The sequence below is a fragment of the Varroa destructor genome, unplaced genomic scaffold (assembly GCF_002443255.2).
Source record: "Varroa destructor unplaced genomic scaffold, Vdes_3.0 BEIS01000004.1, whole genome shotgun sequence".
NCBI lineage: Eukaryota > Metazoa > Arthropoda > Arachnida > Mesostigmata > Varroidae > Varroa > Varroa destructor.
Genome location: NW_019211457.1, coordinates 35,576,256 through 35,595,283, shown reverse-complemented (window position 1 = coordinate 35,595,283; position 19,028 = coordinate 35,576,256). Strand labels below are relative to the sequence as shown.

General features: G+C 41.1%; 1 protein-coding gene across 1 annotated transcript in view; it reads right to left on the bottom strand.

The window, feature by feature from the left end:
* Nucleotides 1–293: 293 nt before the first annotated feature.
* Nucleotides 294–19,028, bottom strand: part of LOC147756131 (uncharacterized) — an 86,682-nt gene continuing 67,947 nt past the window's right edge. The window contains exon 12 of the transcript XR_015326285.1: nt 294–2,269. The gene's annotated coding sequence lies outside the window, so the exon portion shown is untranslated. The remainder of the gene's footprint in view (nt 2,270–19,028) is intronic.

The following is a 19,028-nucleotide window of genomic DNA, read 5'->3' as shown; positions in this document are numbered from 1 at the left end:
ACCGATGACTCGTCGTCGGGCATCCTTACCAGGCTAACGGGAGACGTGAGACGCATACAGTTCTTTGGCATTAAACATTGGCATTAAACAGTACAATAAAATCAAAAAACTTTGTAAATGTAGAAGTGTACATGCTTACATGCCGAAGCGGAAAAAAGGAAGGCAACATGCTTAAGCCAGTGTACTCAACATAGCTAACCCTAGAGCGAGGGCATGACTAAATTTCGGACAAAATAAATATGTTAAAGCAACATTTCAGAAATACCTTAGAGAAAGTTTACTTTATTTAAAACAAAATTTTGTAACTGTGAGCTCGTCGATAAGTTAATAAGTTCAGCAGTGGTCTATTATGAAACTATGTTAGTTATTACACATACTATCTATTATCTATGTGTTTTATTCATTATATCTATACAAGATGGTATCTTTGAAGAAAATTTGAACTACGTAATACTATGAGCTGTAGCGTTCGCTATTAGGGACTAAACTTTAAACAGCAATTTTAAAGAAGACGTTTCTAACAATGTCAAGTGAATTGTACTAATCTCACTAGAAAATCTTAGCAATGATAGCAAATTATTCGTTCTTTTATTGTTTTGTAGCATTTATAGATAAAAATGAATATTTTTATCTATAAATGCTGCCCGAACACTGACTGACGATCTTTGATGAAATACTGTGCTTTTGAAGTAACGGTCAAGAGACCACTTTTAGCATATATACGTGCCGCTTAGATATTTCTAGTTCAACGATTTATTTTGTAAGGGACGAAACATTTGGACGAATGCAAGGACTTTATAAATAGTGCGGAGCTCCACCTGGTCTTGATGTGACGTTTTCGCTAACATCGTTACCTCTTTTATAAATTAAGATGAGCATTCACGTAAACTTCGTGGGCGGTAAGTAAATCGACCCAGATAAATCGCCTGGAAAGTTCTATAAATACCCCTGCAATTGTCCTACCCATTACGAAAACTTTTCTACTCTAGGACATATTGAATAGTTGCATAAATGAGAATAGTTTTAATACCCTGGATAACATAAACTGACAAAAACATCGCTCAGTTTTTATCCAGACATGTTTTATGGCGTAATACACACGTAATTTAGCGTGCGGTAGGCGAATGATATTTTCTTATGTCTACCGATGGCAGATCTGTTGTTCCATATTCGTCAAAGTGGCGTTTATTTATATTGTTTTGTTTTTCTATTATCGTATATTTTTTATATTCCGAATTTAAATTTTATTACTGGCCAAATAACAACGTATAAGCACGTTCATGGTCTCTCTCTTCTTTTTACCACTTTTCGCCCCAACTTATATTACACAAGACAAACAATTAATTTAATAGTCTTCTGACTATTATATAGCGAGGCGTGCAGGGGATTGAAAGGCTGATTCCTTCGAGCCTGACTCCATTGCACGAATCTTCAATGCTAAACTAAGCCAACATGTTTTAAACTATGTCTCCATGTAAGCCATTTTTTATAAGTTTTCTTTAAATTACTACTGTTCAAAAGGTACGTTCGTTGTATGGCTCATCGCTCAAATTAACCTTTAATAAGTCCACAGGAATATTATCGGCACCCATCGGTTTACTAAAAAAAAGCATCGAGGATGTCGTTGGTACAAAGCAGTTCATCCAAATTCGAGCTTCCACTCAAATGTACCTTCTAAGCAACCTCCTTTTCCATACACTTAATAGATGTATTAACAAAGTTGTGATATGGAGTGACAACAGTTGAAAACTTAGTTCAGTCCTTAACATAGAGAAACCCAGCGTTCAGAATCTTAATTGATCCTTCTACCGTGCTATGTATATCAACAAAGGCGAATGCTCTGCAGTTGTAAGCCTATGCATTTTTTAAAACTGGAAAAACTTCGAGAAAAAGGTATAGAGTCCATCATAGAATAGCGCTCAATCTAGAATATTGGCGAAGAGCATAATTATTATAGTAAGATGGTATAGGTTGATGATTTAAGTCTTCAGGCTATCTGAAGTATAACGAAGTAGGGTGAATAAAGAGGTTCAGTGAATGAAGATGAAAAAATTCCCGGAAATGGCGAAAGCCTCTATCGATACAGGCGAGCTCCAATGATGCAGGGTGACGTGCATAGTGGGCAGCTGTGCATGTTTCGAAATCCGACTCAACCGGTTGTGAGGTACGGCTGGCGCTGGGCTAGCTGTCAGAGAGACTAATCGGTAATGTACCATGACACCGTGAAGAGTTCGCAAAAGCGCCTTCAGTGACCTCTATCGGGAAGGTCCTGGAATTCGGAGAGCAGATACCAACGAGAAAAGTTGTTTGAGCTCTACGTAGGAAAAGATGACAACGCAGCTCCGCAAAGCTTATGGAACATGAGTCGTCTTAAGTTCAAAAACCATAACTTTCGTGAAGACTAGCTTCACCGCTCGGTTGCAGGCTTGTTTAAAACCTCCGCCTGGCGGTGAGAAAGGGCAGGGCACAGTGTTTATATCGAGCGGCCACAGCAACATTGAATATGAATTAAATCGATTATTTCGGTTCTCTTACTTCTACCAGATTCAGTTTCACCCCGTAGTGCTAAACTAAGATGGGTGGCTTCTCTTTATTAAGCGTCATACTGACGTTGCTAAATGAGGTATTTCTAGTCCACATATGAACACCCACTGAAATCAGGATAAAATCTTCAGTCTATTATAAAATAATCAGACAGAGAGCCTTATAGCATAGATCTTTGTAGCTGTATTTTTACAAGACTAATGAAAAAGATACTACTGAATAATACGCCTCGCAAAGGTTCCACTAGAGTAGACTATCATCATATCTAGATTAGAATTTTCCCAGGTCCTGCTCAATTATTACCTTTTTTGTAGCATAGATTTGTTAAAGCTAGATGTATCCTGCGGTCCTCGAACCATTTATGTACAATCGAAGGTGCGCGAATAGATTCACACTGAGATAGCAATATAGAGGCTTTTAATTGTGAGAACGCTTATACACGCACTTTGTACGAACTGTAAGTTGCAGCTTCAGAGTTCATGATTATAGCCATTGTAATTACACGTAAAACATCATGCACCGGTTGGTGATGAAAACATCTCTAGAAAATGTAAATTAATGGTTTCAGCTTTTTGACATTTCACTCAAAACATTCTCAATTATGACCCGTTCAAATGAAAAAAAAAAATACTCTTGGAAGGAACAAGGCGATCTGCTCGAAAAGTAGATTAATGTAGTAAATATAATCTGATATAACTATGCTGAATTAGTTGTATTCGGACAAAAGCTGAAATCACGTAACTGTTACGTCAGCGGCCTTTCCCCTCCCAGTGAATATCGATACTATTGGCAGTTTTCGTAGGTGTCCTTTTGGAATACGGCAAATCATACAATTCATATAGAAGTACTTAGGTCACGTTAAACTATCGTTTGTGGTACATATGCTATCGCAAGACGTAAGGCAACGACACCCCCACACCATTATTAAGTCTATTGAGCTGGGTTCCGCTATATTATTTAGCGGTGGACGGGTTAAAAACAGTAAAGTTTCTATCCGAACGAATCTGGATCGTCACTCTTAAGTCTTCCACGCTTAGCAAATTAGACCACATACTAATAAATCTCGTACGTTATCTCTATTAATAATCGCCTTCCTAAAACAACAACGGTCACTAAAGGTATTACCATGGATGGTGGAGCTGAGTGACTAAGCTTTTACGCAAGTATAGACCATCCGATTCGGGTCGACAACGGACACGCGTGTGCAAAATATATGCTCAAAGGAAGAATTGATTAAACATTACGTTCGCAGACCTCGACAAAATGCTGACGTTTTGAACGACAAGTCATCAAACAGCAGTTTCTAAGTAAGATTTAGTAGGACTTTTCTAAAGGCCAATCAGTTACCTGTGGTAAAGGCGGGGACGGTTACGAAACTTCTTCACACAGAAAGAAATTACGTTCGTGAAAATTTTAGCTTGTGACTATGTCCAGCTAAGGTTTATGATGATGGGGAAGGACCTCGTAACGAGTAAGCTCCCTGGCATCTTGAAGTTCTCAAAATTGTTCCAATCCTTTTCGAACGACATATCAAATTTATTTACAGAGTTTCATCGTTGTTAGCGACAATCAAAACAAAGTTGTCCGCGGTATTATAAATTTTGATTTACATATTTCAGTCACAGATAAGCCTACTGATTGCAAACAAAAGGGCGCAGCCTTACCAATTATTTCTTTTTGACTTTAGTTGTATATAGATCGCACTGACTGACTAACTACCCGAGCGAATACAACTCAAGCAAACGCCTACATTGCAACTAGGATACGGCAGGTTAAAAACCGTCAGAACAGACTCCACCTTTCCCTAATTCCTAAAAAAAAGTACTATCACGGGAGTACCTTTGCCTAATCTCAGTTTTAGTTCTGTCACGTGAATCCACCGTGACCGTTCTGTTCTTTCGAGCAGGATCGATTGCATTTGCGTCGCCACGGCTAAACTGAACCGGCTTTATTATTGAAAGTCTAGTCACAAATATTTTGCTGCACTGGCGTAGTCGCCTGCAGCGTCGAGAGCAGTACTGTTGCGCCTTGTGCCCTCTCTGTTCAAAAATTCTACTCATAGGCGCACAAACTACAGCCCCGCTGGTCGACTCGATCGTGTGCCTTATTACGAAACAGCAGTCGACGGAGCAATGGTTGGCTTCGTGTTCATTAATATCACAAATTAAGCCATTAAATTTTGTCGGTGCACTGCGTATATGACGGGTGCTCTACAGCCATTCGCATAAGCCGGTAGCTGTCGGTCGGTGGGAAATTCGTCTCTGTAGTGCGCTTCCACTGGTTTAACTTGGAGAACAATTTACAGCCTACAACTTGATGTCAGCTTCAGCAACAACAGTATCTTCACTCAATTTTTTTCGCCAGCTCTCGTATATCCTAGAGTTATTATTTATTGACCGGAAAGTGGTACAACAGAAACTTTGCTGGGCTGTCTCTACCGTCCAAAGGCAGTCATGCAGTTCGAACGCGATGTGGACAGAGGGTGTATACAGTACGCACGAGGTCTGAACCCAGTTAGCCCATTCTCTAACAAATCGTGACTCTCTATCATCTTGAAAGAGCAGCCCTTTACTTGACGTCACACTTGTCATCTTGCTCGATCATTTAGAGGTATAGAAGGAGCGTATATCAGAAAATCGAATAATAAGAGGACGTAGAACGAAACTTCCGCGAAAAAGCTATGTGAGGGAGCTGGCAAGATGCAATACACGTGATAGCTTACTGCGTCACGTATTTGCTTGCTAGTATTAGCGACTCAAAGTAGTGTAGGTTCAAATCTGGGCATAGACCCAGTTCGATGGGAGGAGCCGGCCGTGTGATGACATGCCTAACGGCGGTACCGAGCAAAAAATCTCAAACATTTTTAAATCCTACAATGAAGATTGATGCAGATATGAATAAGTTTCATTTCCCACAAGCCATCAACAAACAGCGCTAGAACAAGTTAGTCCTCATTTTGTTTGACCGTTTGATTGTAGCGTTATATGGACTCAAGTCTTCTCATATGATTTTTACTGTACCACCTATTAGATGAAAGAGACAGAGATAGATAGATAGATAGATGGATGCATAGAGAGAGAGAGAGTGTGTGTTTGTGCGTGTGTGTGTGAGAGAGAGAGAGAGAGAGAGAGAGCGAATAATACTTGTCAAAAACGTAAGCAACGCGCTCCAAGTTACAATGCGTTTTTAAGTCAAATTATTTTTTTTATATAATTTAACGGCACTCAGCGGTATGAGCCGTGCGAGCCGACACGTTACGCTGCAAACCTTCATCATGAAGCTTCCGACAGTCATTGAGAAACAGCAGGTTCTGTTTAAGGCTATGATAAATAAGGCGGTCTGTCATCTGGCTGTTAGCATTACTATCTGTGGTATGTGAAGAAAGTGCGCCTCCGTTGCGTGAGCTTGTTTTCCCCGTAATTGAAAAATGTTCACAGCATGCTCTTAGGTCTATCACTCTAATAATCTCTGTTGCATTTGCAGCTGTCCAGCCTCTAAGGGTGCAAGCAGTAAGCCTCGTCTAGGACAAGTAGTTCGAGCTTAAGGCTATGAAAAAGTGTACGCCGTTGACATGGAGATGTGAAAGATATGGATTTTAATAAAAGTCGTATCAATAATCCGTTAATTTCAGAAACAATATAAATTTCGATTTTTTAAAGTAAAACCGAATTGCGGAGTTGCGGGACGAACAGTGCGGCAATATCACACGAAGGTCCCTAGAGTTAGATTTCCCAGTTAATCTCTTATTGTATAGATCAAACAAGGCACCTTCTAGTCTACGAAGTTACAAATTTCAAGCACAAGACCATTCGACTATTGCGCCCGAATAACAGCTAACTTTAACACAACATACGGTTTTTTAAAAACTTATTCAGACGTTATTTACAAACTCGAATTTCATGCATGGAAAATATAAAAGCTAGGAACTAGACATCTAGAATAACGATGGAAGTCTGTAAATTTTTCTCTCCTTAAACACTCAGAGATTTTTGGCCGATATGGGATATAACAGGTCAGCAAGTACAGAACACAGCGAATTATGAAGATTGCATTAACCGTTAGATGTATGTAAGTACCAACTGTGCTCGCGCTTATCTAGCTGAACAAAGTCGGCTGTTATGGCATTGGTTATCTATTTGTTTTCTATATTTAGCAGAACACTACCATGACGTACTTCTAACGCACTCCAATTTTTCTTCTGCGCGCACCAGTTGTCATCACTGTTATAACAGATCCACTAGGTACATAATAAAAAAGTATAATTACATGTATATAAATATTTTTGCCTAGCATACTTCGTATATCGTTGATCGAACGAAGTTGTATTAAAGTATACGTGAACAGCACTTTAGAGAACTATTTTTTTCCTAGACTGGATGTTTCTACCATGCAATTTCAATATTTCTATTGTACTAGGAGTAAGAAAGTCACCAGCATGGCCGTAGGTAGTGGTCTTCTCAATAAAAATTCAAGTTCAAAGGTCGTGAGCACGACATGATTTCTCTTTAAAAACCGATCCCTTAGGGACCTTTGGGCAGCTAGGCTCACCCTAGGCGATCAATACTACAAGACGCTTACACTTTAGCAAGCTGCCGCAGTCCAACCTGAACTACATACCAAAGCCTCTTACGAGAAGATCGCCCCTTTAGGTGGTCACCTTGCGAGCTGAAGCCTTTAAGAAGCTATTATAGCTACCTGTGTTCTAGCATAATGCAAGCCTGTCCTATGTCGTACATGTCCTTTAGTTATACTTCACTCATATAATCGAAGAAAAAAATGATTGTGTTCGACAGCATTCAAAAAGGGCTGACTGCTGTTCAATATGCGCATTCGCCGACTCACTCCTTGGGTGTAGCAAAGGTCGCGGTCCCTAGGGGACTGCGTGTGAACCCCACCGCGTCCCTCTATGCTTTCAGGCAGAAAGAAGGCCGCCGCTTTGCTAGTTTGATATATGTTCGTCGCGGACCTCCTGGTAGTCGGTTCAACGAAGTACATCTCTTCAAGGCTTACTTTCGACGCGTACAGCACAGCTTACTCAGACACTTGTTGCAATACTTCGATACAATCAAAAAAAGTACTAGCAGATGATGTCACTGGCATTGGTTGAAGATGTATTATAGGCGGATGCCAAAAAAATGCTTTAATTCTTCAAAACAAAGAATTTCTGACTGATACTATTCAGAGCCTTAATTCTAGGTTTTCTTGCTTGCTAACACAATATCTACATTTTGTTATAAGGAAGTTTTATTACGGACTTTATGATGGCACTTTTGAAAAATGATTAAGAAGCAGGTTTAATAATCTTTAATGATTTTAGAGCTGTTAGTCAAAAGTAATTTATAAGTGAACCATTTGGTTATTGGAAGCACTTTGATAATCAGAAATTGGTTTTTTTTTTTTTTTTTTTATGTACACACTATTAGATATCATTACAAAAATATATTTCTATTTTATTCACACATTTAATGACGAAAACTTTCCATGTCCGTTGGCCGCGTGTATTGCAGCCCTATATTTGTGCACACTTGTACAGTAAGCTACGTACAACGCTTGTGCTTACCATACATACTTAAAAATACGCCCATTACGGGAATGAAATATGTTTCAAAGCATAAAAAAGGCTTAAAAAACATATTTTTTCAGCACGTTTCTTGGCTACGAGTTTTTTCAGCATGAGGCATGACTACGCACATTCTTGCGTCGCGTGTCGCCGCCGACAAATACGTACCGTATCACAATAGCCGATACGCATTTGTTTTCCTATACAGACAAGTGCATCGTCCCTTCCCATGTCATCATGCACCTGTGAGCAGTAAATCTCTCGGAAGTTGTCGCGCTGTTTATCAGTAGCAGCATTCGGTTTGGGGTCGCCGACCGCGCGTTAAGATACGCAACGCCAAAAAAGCCCAGAGGAAGCAATGAATACAGTCGTAAAACCCGTAGTAGTAATTTATCGCATTTAACAGAACTGATCTCCTGGTCGACAAAACAACTGTATGTTTACCATCGATTTCTTTGTCATCGAACCCCAATGACGTTACCCAGCCCTGCCGTTTCCTAATACACGATTCAACTCGACAAAGCATATCGTATTTGACAAAAAAGCGAGACCGAAGAGGAACTGTTCAAAAAGTTCGGAAGCAAAAATCAATCATAGCTTTAAGCGAATTGCGACCGCTTAAATAAGTTGGTCGGATTCTACATATCCCTCTTCGTGTTACTTAACTTACTTAAAAGATACATGGTGCAAGCTTATACTTACCTAATTTAGAGCCGATAATTTTGTTGAGCGAGTACATTGCCGCATCGAACATACTGGTTGAGTGCTACAATTCAGTGAATCTTCTTAGAATAACCATTATGACAGATCACACGTCTACCTCGCTTGTTCCTAATGTGGTTAGTTCATGTAATTTTCGTTATACAGGTCTTGTATTAATGGACCGTAGAGAGGCGACATTTTAATTATGCAGTACGCTGCGTACGAGCGCAGCTGGTGGATAGACCGCAAGCGGGCGTGTTCTTACGAGCCGACCATATATATATATTTGAAGTTTAGCTTCTGGGTAAGGTCAGACATGTCGGCACAAACAATTTAAAAATACGGAACATGGTTACCATCGTCCTCTACCGTAGATGGACAGAGATGCCCATGTGCCCAAATCGAGATGTACAAATTACGATAGACTTTCTCTTATAGCAGTACGCGGCTTGGGATACGATTGGATATGATTACTAAGACACTCTACAGATGACTATAACAGCTACAAATCGAAAACATTTCCTATCGCTGCGTAAAAAAATTATCCTACAATCTCAGAAGCGGTCATTGAACGCCCATAACACTACGCGCCAAAATACTGTGATTAGATCCAATAAGCGTTGCTACTTCAATTCATAATGCTACGATACTGCTATAGAAAATATCAAACAATCATTCGGCGCTCTTGCGATGACTATGGCGATGCCATCTGAGCTGCTCGTATAGGCCTTGACCAAAACTAAAATAAAACGGGTATCTTTCATCTGTCACTTTAAATAGCCAAACGCAAGCTCCACTGATGGCCGCCCTAAGGCCAGTTCCAGATACAAGAGCCTTGATTGTGTCCATCGTTTGCTTCGAAGACTTTCAAGCGGTACGTCAAAGTACTCATTTAAGATTAGTGCCTTGCAAAATTACCGATGAGAGATTTTCATACACAAATACAAGAAAGCGGGTGGGCTTGAGCTTCTGAAGGCAGTTTATCCGTTTTGTTTTACACATTACACCTTACAGGTAGGTACTGCTATCGACCATGTTGCACCAACAAGCGTATTTGAGCGTCGCAGTAGCCAGTATGGATTCATAGCTATGAGGTTGCAGCTTCGATACCTAATGCTCATTGCTATTTTTAAATTCGCCGCTTCGTATACCGGCTCACTATGCGTGTTAAAATCATTACGCTCCTCACATTTGTAGTGCACTGAAAATGGTTAACATTCATTCAATGGCCCGATAGGCCATTCATTGCCTATCTTGTGGGGTTTCAGCTCTTACAAACACATTTTACTTTGCCATAAATATAGAAATTATCCTCAATTAATATATACGTTACATGTAAGGAATTAGCGATAAATTTTATTCGTTTTTCAAGGCAAGGCTAAAAACATTGGACCTGTTGTGGCGATGTGTTTTTTTTCTAAGCTTTCGTAGTCATTCTTACGATAACTATGATGACACTGGTGTTTTTTTTTTCGTAACGAGTGCTTCAAACCGATAACGTAGCAGAAATACAAAAACAATATCCGGGGCTTGAAATTAATCGGGTAAGTTTGAAACCTATGGATCTGTTCAGGATGACGAGCTTCACTGCTCCACAGATAGTACAGGAAAGTTATAGCCGAACACCCCATAAGTCTATAATACCGTGAGCTTGGCATAAGTAGACCAGGTGTCTATCGCATTTAAAACGTCCTAGTTGATAGTAGTAGTACGTGCTACTAATATAGGGACCATCCGGACCGAAAAAGCGATGGTGCGAGCTATAGTTGGACAAATGTCGACAGTTTTCAAAAAGGATTATTTGAAACGATGTGTGAAGCTACGTTGAAATTAAATGAACAGTTGGTCGACATTAGCGCACCCACCAGGTAACGATAAATCTGCCCACTGTGCAAAAGCCCCGTGCAAGTTTATCAGGAGCCGTGGTATAATGTGGTAGCCATTTTAGGCAAACAAACGATTCGTTCATTCGTTTTCGAGAGTACAAAGACTAATACCAATTACTTAAATTTACTGCAAGAATCTGTGTAGAAATGATGTTAATAGGGACGGTGAATTTAACTTTCGAGCATATTTTAATGAGAACCTTCCTAACAGATGGGTCCTTTGAACCAGCAGTCGACTTTATCTCGTAAGGATGCCTTGAGAACCACCAGAAAATAGACGGCACTGGCATATTAAAAAAGCACAGTTGAGCAAGGATCATCAACAAGGCCGAATGAATGTTGAAGCTTGCGAATCAATAGCCCATCAGTAATTATCAGCAGCAAGAGGAAAAGTTATACATTTTATGCGGGGACCTCAGATATTAGTTAGTTGCACGTAACTAAGGGCTGAAATTAGAAGCACTTGACCTTCGTGGATCGCGCAAGGTAGGTGAAAATTATGAGGGAGTTTCCGTAACGAAATCGTAATATAGGAATGAAATGTTGTATATGGGATAAATGAACAAACACGTGAAAGTTAGCTAAACGCACATTTCAAAGGGCAAAAAAAAGATAGTGTATCACGCTGATCATAGTAACAGTGTCAATTTTAGAGTTACGAAACTCTCTTCAACGTCTCGTACACTTGACTTCGTTTACTTGACGTTAAGTTATGCTGTATCATTGCCGAAATTTGTGCAAGGCTAAACAAGCTATATGATCCCTCGTCAAATATGGCGCATATATTAGAATTTTCCCAATGTCCATCGGTGAAGCAACGCGGCGCTGATTAAATTCATGCATTTACCTTAGGCAAAGCTTATTGCAAATTGCATAACTGGTATATAAGACAGTAGTCAGCAACTAAACAGCTCAAGTGATTGAGGCGAACGAGACCGAACTAAGCTCATCATGCTACCACATCAGCCCAGAGGTTCATGTTGCCCCCACTGCCCTTTAAAGGCGTGAAGTCTCTTAATTATTCATCACCAGTATTCCTGCAGGTAGTGAGGGGCCGACGAGTTGAGTTACTACCACCTCTGACGATCTCATAATACCCAGAACGCACTATGCGCCACCCCGTTGAGCCGTTTCACCCACAATCAGATCACTATTACCACCACCACACCCCACTCCACCGCGAAGCCGCTTTGTGTCCACGCCACATCTCTCCTCTGTTCCACCCCGTTCACCCGCTCTGTCCTGTCTCATCTTCTATAGGCACTCGCACAGACACATGCACACCGATTCACCTCTGGTCTTGACCATAGTGTCGATTCTGTCCGGATCCCACTTTCTCTTCACCGCTTTCCTCCCACCGCTGCCCCTGTTTTTGGGAGTAATGATGGCGACGCTGATGCTAAAATGGGGATCTGAACCCTCCCTGCACGCTGGGCCTCTTTTGCTTCTTTTCATACACCTCCGGTAGTTGCAATCTCATGAGCTGGCAGCAGATCGCGCACATATACACACACACACACTCACATACACACACAAGACGTGCCAAAACGAGGTTAGTATGACGCGAGGGGAAACCGGGAAGCGGCGGACGCAGAAGATGGCCCGCCAATTGAGAAGACTTACGCTTTCTACTCGACTTATGAAAGACTCAAGGGAGGTTCTGCTGCCTTCTTTCCATGCCCCACCCACTGAAGCCGGCTAGCTGCTAATTTGCTATTGATACCCCTCGAACCTCTACACCCGGAGTGCCACTACGAACTGCTCTCGAAACAATACAGACATATGGTTTTGAGCTGAAGGATAAGCTTCACAACCCTTAAAAGGGCAATGAAGGCTCGAAGACTGAAAACGACGTTTGCATCGTTTCAAAGTACGGGGCTTGTAGCCTTGGATACATTCTCAGTGAGCTCTCTGATGATTGTACCTATAATAATAGATTACAAGCTCGCTAGTTCTTTAACGCGCTACGTGTTAAAGTGTCATACGGTTTTCGATTTCGGGCAATCTCATTTAGACTTGTAAACATATATGTAATGTGGTAGCCATTGTCAAACACATAATGCACTTTGTTATAGACACGTGACCTGAATTATAGTTATTTTATAATGTGGGAAGGCCTATTTTGGATTACAAATATATGACTACCATAGGAACACATCTTTGTATGAAGAAATGTGCACGGTTTAAACCTTAGAATCTCTTCATCATTTGCTTAACAAGGCAATTTCCTTTCAACGTGAAGAACGTCCAGATATATCATAAAAAACTAAGGTATTTGAAGATAATAGACTGGTGGCTCCGTTCAATGTTCTAATAGGTATACACGTTAGGGCTCACTTTTTAGCTGCTCTATTCGTACCAGTATCACCGGTAGGAGAACTTAAATCGATTATAATAACGGAGTATTATAGCTTTGGTATGATAGAACAAATTTTCTGGTTTGGTACAAGTCTATGGGGAATATAGGTAATAGCGATATAGATAGCTTCCGCGACGCTGCTAGTTCATCTTGGTAATCGCTGCTTAGACGACAAAATGTGCCGTCAAATAAAGTTTTTCCTTGTGTACTTACTTTTACTTGTGCAAGACGCATCGTGTACAACTCGGCGTCGCTTGTCGAGCCGATTCCATTAAAAAAAGTAAAAAAGCTTTTAGATTGAGGTAAGGTTCTTTTTTGAGTCTAGTTTTTTTCTCCTATATGGCAGTCCGTTTGTGTTATTAAAGTACATGTTTAGTTTTAGCTGATGATAATAATAATAATCGAAATTGAAACAACTAACATGACAAAGCGAACGGCTATCGGTGTTGTCGGAGGTAGCCGTTTGTGCGTTGTCTTGTATTTAATTTGAAGTTCGGCTAGTTGTTGACATCATAATTTCTATGGAAACATGTTAAGGTCGTAGAGTGTTTTTGGTGCAACGCCTGTATCATCATACAAAGAGCATAACTTTTTTGGCATCAAGCTGTTTTCTGAAACACCGGGTTTTGTATAGGATTTCTATGCGTACTAAATGAGCCGGGTGGTATCGCGTAAAACGCTACAGCTGCTGGATAAACACTTCTAAAGTCTCATACCTATACCTGATGTCTGATTGAAGAGCCTCAATTGCCGATCCCAGCTAACACGACTGCCCATTGCTTACATAGACATCTTTTTCATGTTTGAAGCAGTACAGCTGTCGTTCTCGCCTGTTATGTGCCGAAGCACATAACAGGCGAGAACGAGCTCTTTACCGAATTTATTTCAAATTTACGGACATAGATGATTAAAATAATCACTTCTGCGAATGCTAGAAGTTTCAAATACATACGTATGACCATCGCTCCTCGAACGAAAGTGCCAACGATCATAATTTCGTTGGTATAGGTACGACCTTCCTGAGGCTATTGATTTTATTACCAACTAACACGTCAGTTAGTATTGATAGGTTAAATTAGCAAGTCGTTCATATGTTTCTACTTCAACAGATGACAAAAATAACCTGAAAGCCGCTTCTAAAAAAGTTTATCTGTATTACTAGTTCGGTCGCTGGTCATCGTGTAGGGTGCTATGAGGTTCATTCGTGAGTAATACCTTCATAAATATGGCCAGTTCGCCTGGTCACTGAAGTACTCAGCTTTGAATGCACACTTTCTTTTCTACCTGATCATGCAAAATCTTCGCCTCAGTCAGTCGAAACGCTGCGCAGATGACACAGGCTGGCACGAGGGACACACTAGGAGTTCACAGGCCTGACGGACAGACATAGCGAACGAGAGATTCAATAAGAACTTCGTCTCAGTTTAACTTAAACCGGTCGCATATACAGACTCCTCTTTCGATGCTCAACCACGTTCTTCTATCAACAAATAATTTTTCTATTCAGGAACGCTGGTCCAGTCATTTGTTGCAGCAATAGGTAAATCAATCTGCCGGTAACCACATCACCAATCAGAACGATGGCATAAAATATCCACCGGTCTTTCTATCGACCAGTAAATGAGCGGGTTATACGAATCAGTTTATCAAAATTCCTATTTAAGTAATACCTACGCTAATAGCAGGTACCATAATGGCCTTAGAAATAATTAATATCCCTGTATAAGGAACAGTCTTCAATCTTAACAAAATATATCGTTTCGGCACTTGGTTGATACACTGGATTGCACAATTTCTGGTTATTTGACCACGCTTCCTTATCAAATAAAAATATATATTACCTTAGATTAGAAATTTGTATAACAGATACGATTGTCCTAGTTATATTGTAGCCATAGTGTATAAAATGTGTCGTCAAAAGGTATCTAGCAGACGTACAAACCGGCACAGGATAGGTTGTTTTTTACCCTTCGGATGAACTTCACCGGTTAGCCTTTATTAGGACCTTTTGGACCCTTATATGTTTGGCCTGCGATCGGCACGAATTTTCATCTCGCTGGAATTTAGTTGTATGAGCGGCATTCTCACGAGTTCACGTCGACTAATACCGTTTGACGCATGCTTACTATTCAAAGGTTTAAGGAAGAAACATCGTGTTCCAAGCCTGAAGCTGTAACTATATCAATGCCAGGTATATCAAATGAACACAACCGTGCAATGTTCATTTAAGAGATATCATACAACTACCAACAACATTTAACAAATACCATAACTAGCAAGCCAAGAACTTCGGTTCAGTCTTACCTAAATCTAATCATATCAGTTGCGTTAGCTACTTATCATCCCAACTAACCTTTACGGCGCGGGATAAATCTTAAATATGTGCACCTAATTAGTTGGGGCTTATTTCGTTTATGGATGTTCAGTGCTAGATCAGAGTGGGCAAGATCTGAATGCTTTCAGGTATCGCCACCTGCATCGGATCGTCAAAAGGCCGGTCACTATTTTAAAAACAAGGCCTGAGCTTTAGTGGGCGCCGTTGATGACGAACCAGGAACAATAGTAATTTGGGGCACCGCTGTGAGACACAAGAATGATTTGTCCAAAATTGGTCTGGTTCGACACACGATATTTTGGATGACAACAAATTCTGCCGATGCATCGCTTCAATTCAGCGTCTTTTGCCTTTCTGAGCGCTTCATCTACATAAACACCTTCCGCGTCTCTTCCCCCGTCGTCCCCTCTTCGTCTGTCTACGCGTCCTCTGTTAAGTTGTAGAATGAAGAGTCTTTCCATCGTCTAACAGTAACCGTCATAAGGAAGACACCCTCCATACTGTCCGACGAACTTCACTGGTATATACGGTGCTGCGGGTTTATTGGTACCGATAACGTTCTGCCTCGCATGAGTTTTATCCTTTCTTTTACAATAGCATCAACAATATCAGTGTACATTACCGTCGCCGTCGCCGTCGCCGCCGCCGCCGCCGCCGGTCATCTCGTATTCCGCCCCCTTTAATCGTTCAAACCGCTCATTCGCTCCGCCGCATCTTCGAATACCCGCATCATCAGCGTACATCCTCATCGTATTGTTGTGCGTACACTTTAGATGTAGCAACCGCTAACGAATGCTCATTGCGCTGTACGCGACCAGTATGCTCTTCTATACGTCACCTCGCACATTTGAAGAAGCACTCGCTCCTTATGTTGGAGCGTCTGCTATCTGCTGCTGCCATGGACGTGTTAACGTAGCGATTCGCCTCTTCTGGGGCTCTGTCTTCTGAGTCCTGTTCTATTCAGAGGGATTCGTGATTGGCCGCTAAGCTGCTGCTGCTGCTGCTCCTGCTGCCGCCGGCATCAAATAAGTTCTCTTTCTTTTTGTGTTCCCTTTCGCGCTGGTTACGCGATCTTCGCTACAGCCGCCGTTACACTCATGTGATTGTTGTTGTTGCTGTTATTGCTGCCGGTCTGGTATTCTGCGCATATAAAATATATCGCACGGTACATATATCGTAGTAGTTGGTGGTACGAGCGCGTAGGTGTTGTTGCGCCGCCACGTACAACAAATTGGCATTGGCTGACCGACGACTGAACATCGAATCAACAAATTCGTCCTATCATCTTTTTGCTCTTGTATTTCAACACTATTATGGCTTCTATGCAGCTCAACGATAATTATCGTATTGACAGAGCTAAAGACTACGTACGCTCCGCTTCCTAAGAAAATACTTGTTTTTCAGTGTTTAGACCTTAAAATATTGCCTTGTGTGTCAATTTGAAGTTTTCTTTTTACGGAAATAGAATGCGTAGGCGAATTACTTAAGGAGGAATTTTTGTTTCACTCCAAGTTACCTGGAAGCTCCCGTAACACTTCTTTATGATAATACTCTATTATTAATACTACTTTCTCTCAAATGAGCTTTATGTATATATATATATAGCTGTTACAAGCGGATTCGGTGAACTTTAAGGCTGATTTACTCTTAAGCTACACGTTACTCGCAAACAGAATGTATTGCCAAATACAAAAAGAGTCCTAAACGAAAGCACAGCAAAAAATGGTGAGATCAATTCAGGACCCAGATTGACGTGTTGAAGACCAGCGATGAAGTGGCTAGATGTTGGGGTTGAAAGAACAGCAACGTATTGCCACAATCGGGGAGTCTTTTAACGAAAACAGAATCGGAGCTTAAAGCGTTTGTCGACCAAAACTAGCATTTCGCGTATAACGTGTTACACGATCAAAACTGAAACAGGGTGAAAATAGGTCCCACCTGAATCGACTCTAGGCCAGTTGGAAATAAAGGCGGCATATTTTACGTACAATTCATGGAACTTTAATCAACAAAAAAATCGCCTGAGACATACGGTCACCATAAAAGAGGTACGGGTCAGTTCTACCGATGGTATCAGGTAAGCCTTGCAAATCGAACTTGGTAGCAGTGTTGGGCTGGTTCGAAAGTAAGCTAGTAGTGGTACTTACAGCGCATACAAGGGACATCTGCTACCACAAGATACTTGCTGGCAATGAAACGGTGAGTGTAACCCAATTAACTGTTTCGCATCCATTAAGGGTTCATAGGCCATCAATATTGCACGCAGTTCAGTCGTTTGACGACAACTCCAGCTCTTATTTATTTTTTGGCTTAAGAAAACGTTGCACTTAACTGCTTATTCTCCCGACCTAGGTCCTTGTGATTAGGGCGCTCTTAATATTGCCTTATCGATTTGCTTCGATATATAATTCAGTTGACACTCGTCGTAATTCTAAAAACGTTTGACAGACGTAACATACACCCGTTTAATGATCCATAGCACTAGGCGGATCCATGGCAGGGGTTAGAAATGAGCTCTTTGATCAGGGAAACGGGTTGCTACGGGGATATACTGAGGTTTATTACAAACAGGTAATAAATAGCTCTCAGACCCTCTGATTAAGTAAGATGATTTGCTGCTAAGTCCTTTTGGAGATATACAGGGTAGGTCGCTTTCTATTATACCTAGGTGCATTAAGGCCGGTCAACTTCTACCACAGTATTTTTTCACGGCAGTTTCGAAAGCCCATAGTATCGACTCAGTACCGCATGTCCTTGTGTGGCATGCTAGGGAACCCAGATTCTATGTTACATTCTATACCAACTTGAAGGGTGACAAAGGTTTGCATATCTAGTTGTTACATTATTTTCACGTGCCATACAACCTGTGCGAACAAAGGAAGTTATATTATCTTTATATCAGGTTTCGGTTCCCCTTTGCTTCCGGTTGACAATTAATCGATGTTTGCTTAGCGTCTTTGCTAATGAATACATACATATGTACAGCGTGGCCGACGCTACGAGGGCCAGATCGTTCCTCGCCCTGTGCAAGACAGCGAGTACTTCGAAGGTCGGGGCAGAAGGCATATCAATTATGGCGATAGCCGTATTGTTGCGGACGTGATTCTGTTATCAACGTCATACGTCGCTACTGCAGCGTTAGAAATGGACAAACGTCGCCGGCATCATAACTAAGCCGCATTCATTCATGCAGAAGACTGTATTAGTATCGTTGCTGCCGCGTCCAGCGGTGCCCATTCCTTTATGGATCGTGCTCAAGTCGTCGCGGTCTTAGCAGCGGCTGCGGTCCACTAGAGAAAAGGCTCAGGAAACGTCGAGCAGTGTTTCATTATGCTGTACGCCATGATGCTTCGTTTGGCGTTGGCCTGTCAGCAAAAATTAGTCACGAAATACAATTTGTAATTTAACTAAAAATAAACATTAGCAGCAATCGTCCTGCCTTTATCGAATAATGTGCAATATCATATATAATGCGACATAGATGTGGCACGGAACGACACTCACATTGAACATTGAACTGGTAGCAACGGTGACCTGTGTCACAACTACAGCTATTACTTCTACTACTATGGTCACCATTTGTAGTTCGTACGCGGCCTTCAAAATTGCACAGTTTTGTCGTTCGATGCTACTTTAGCTAGA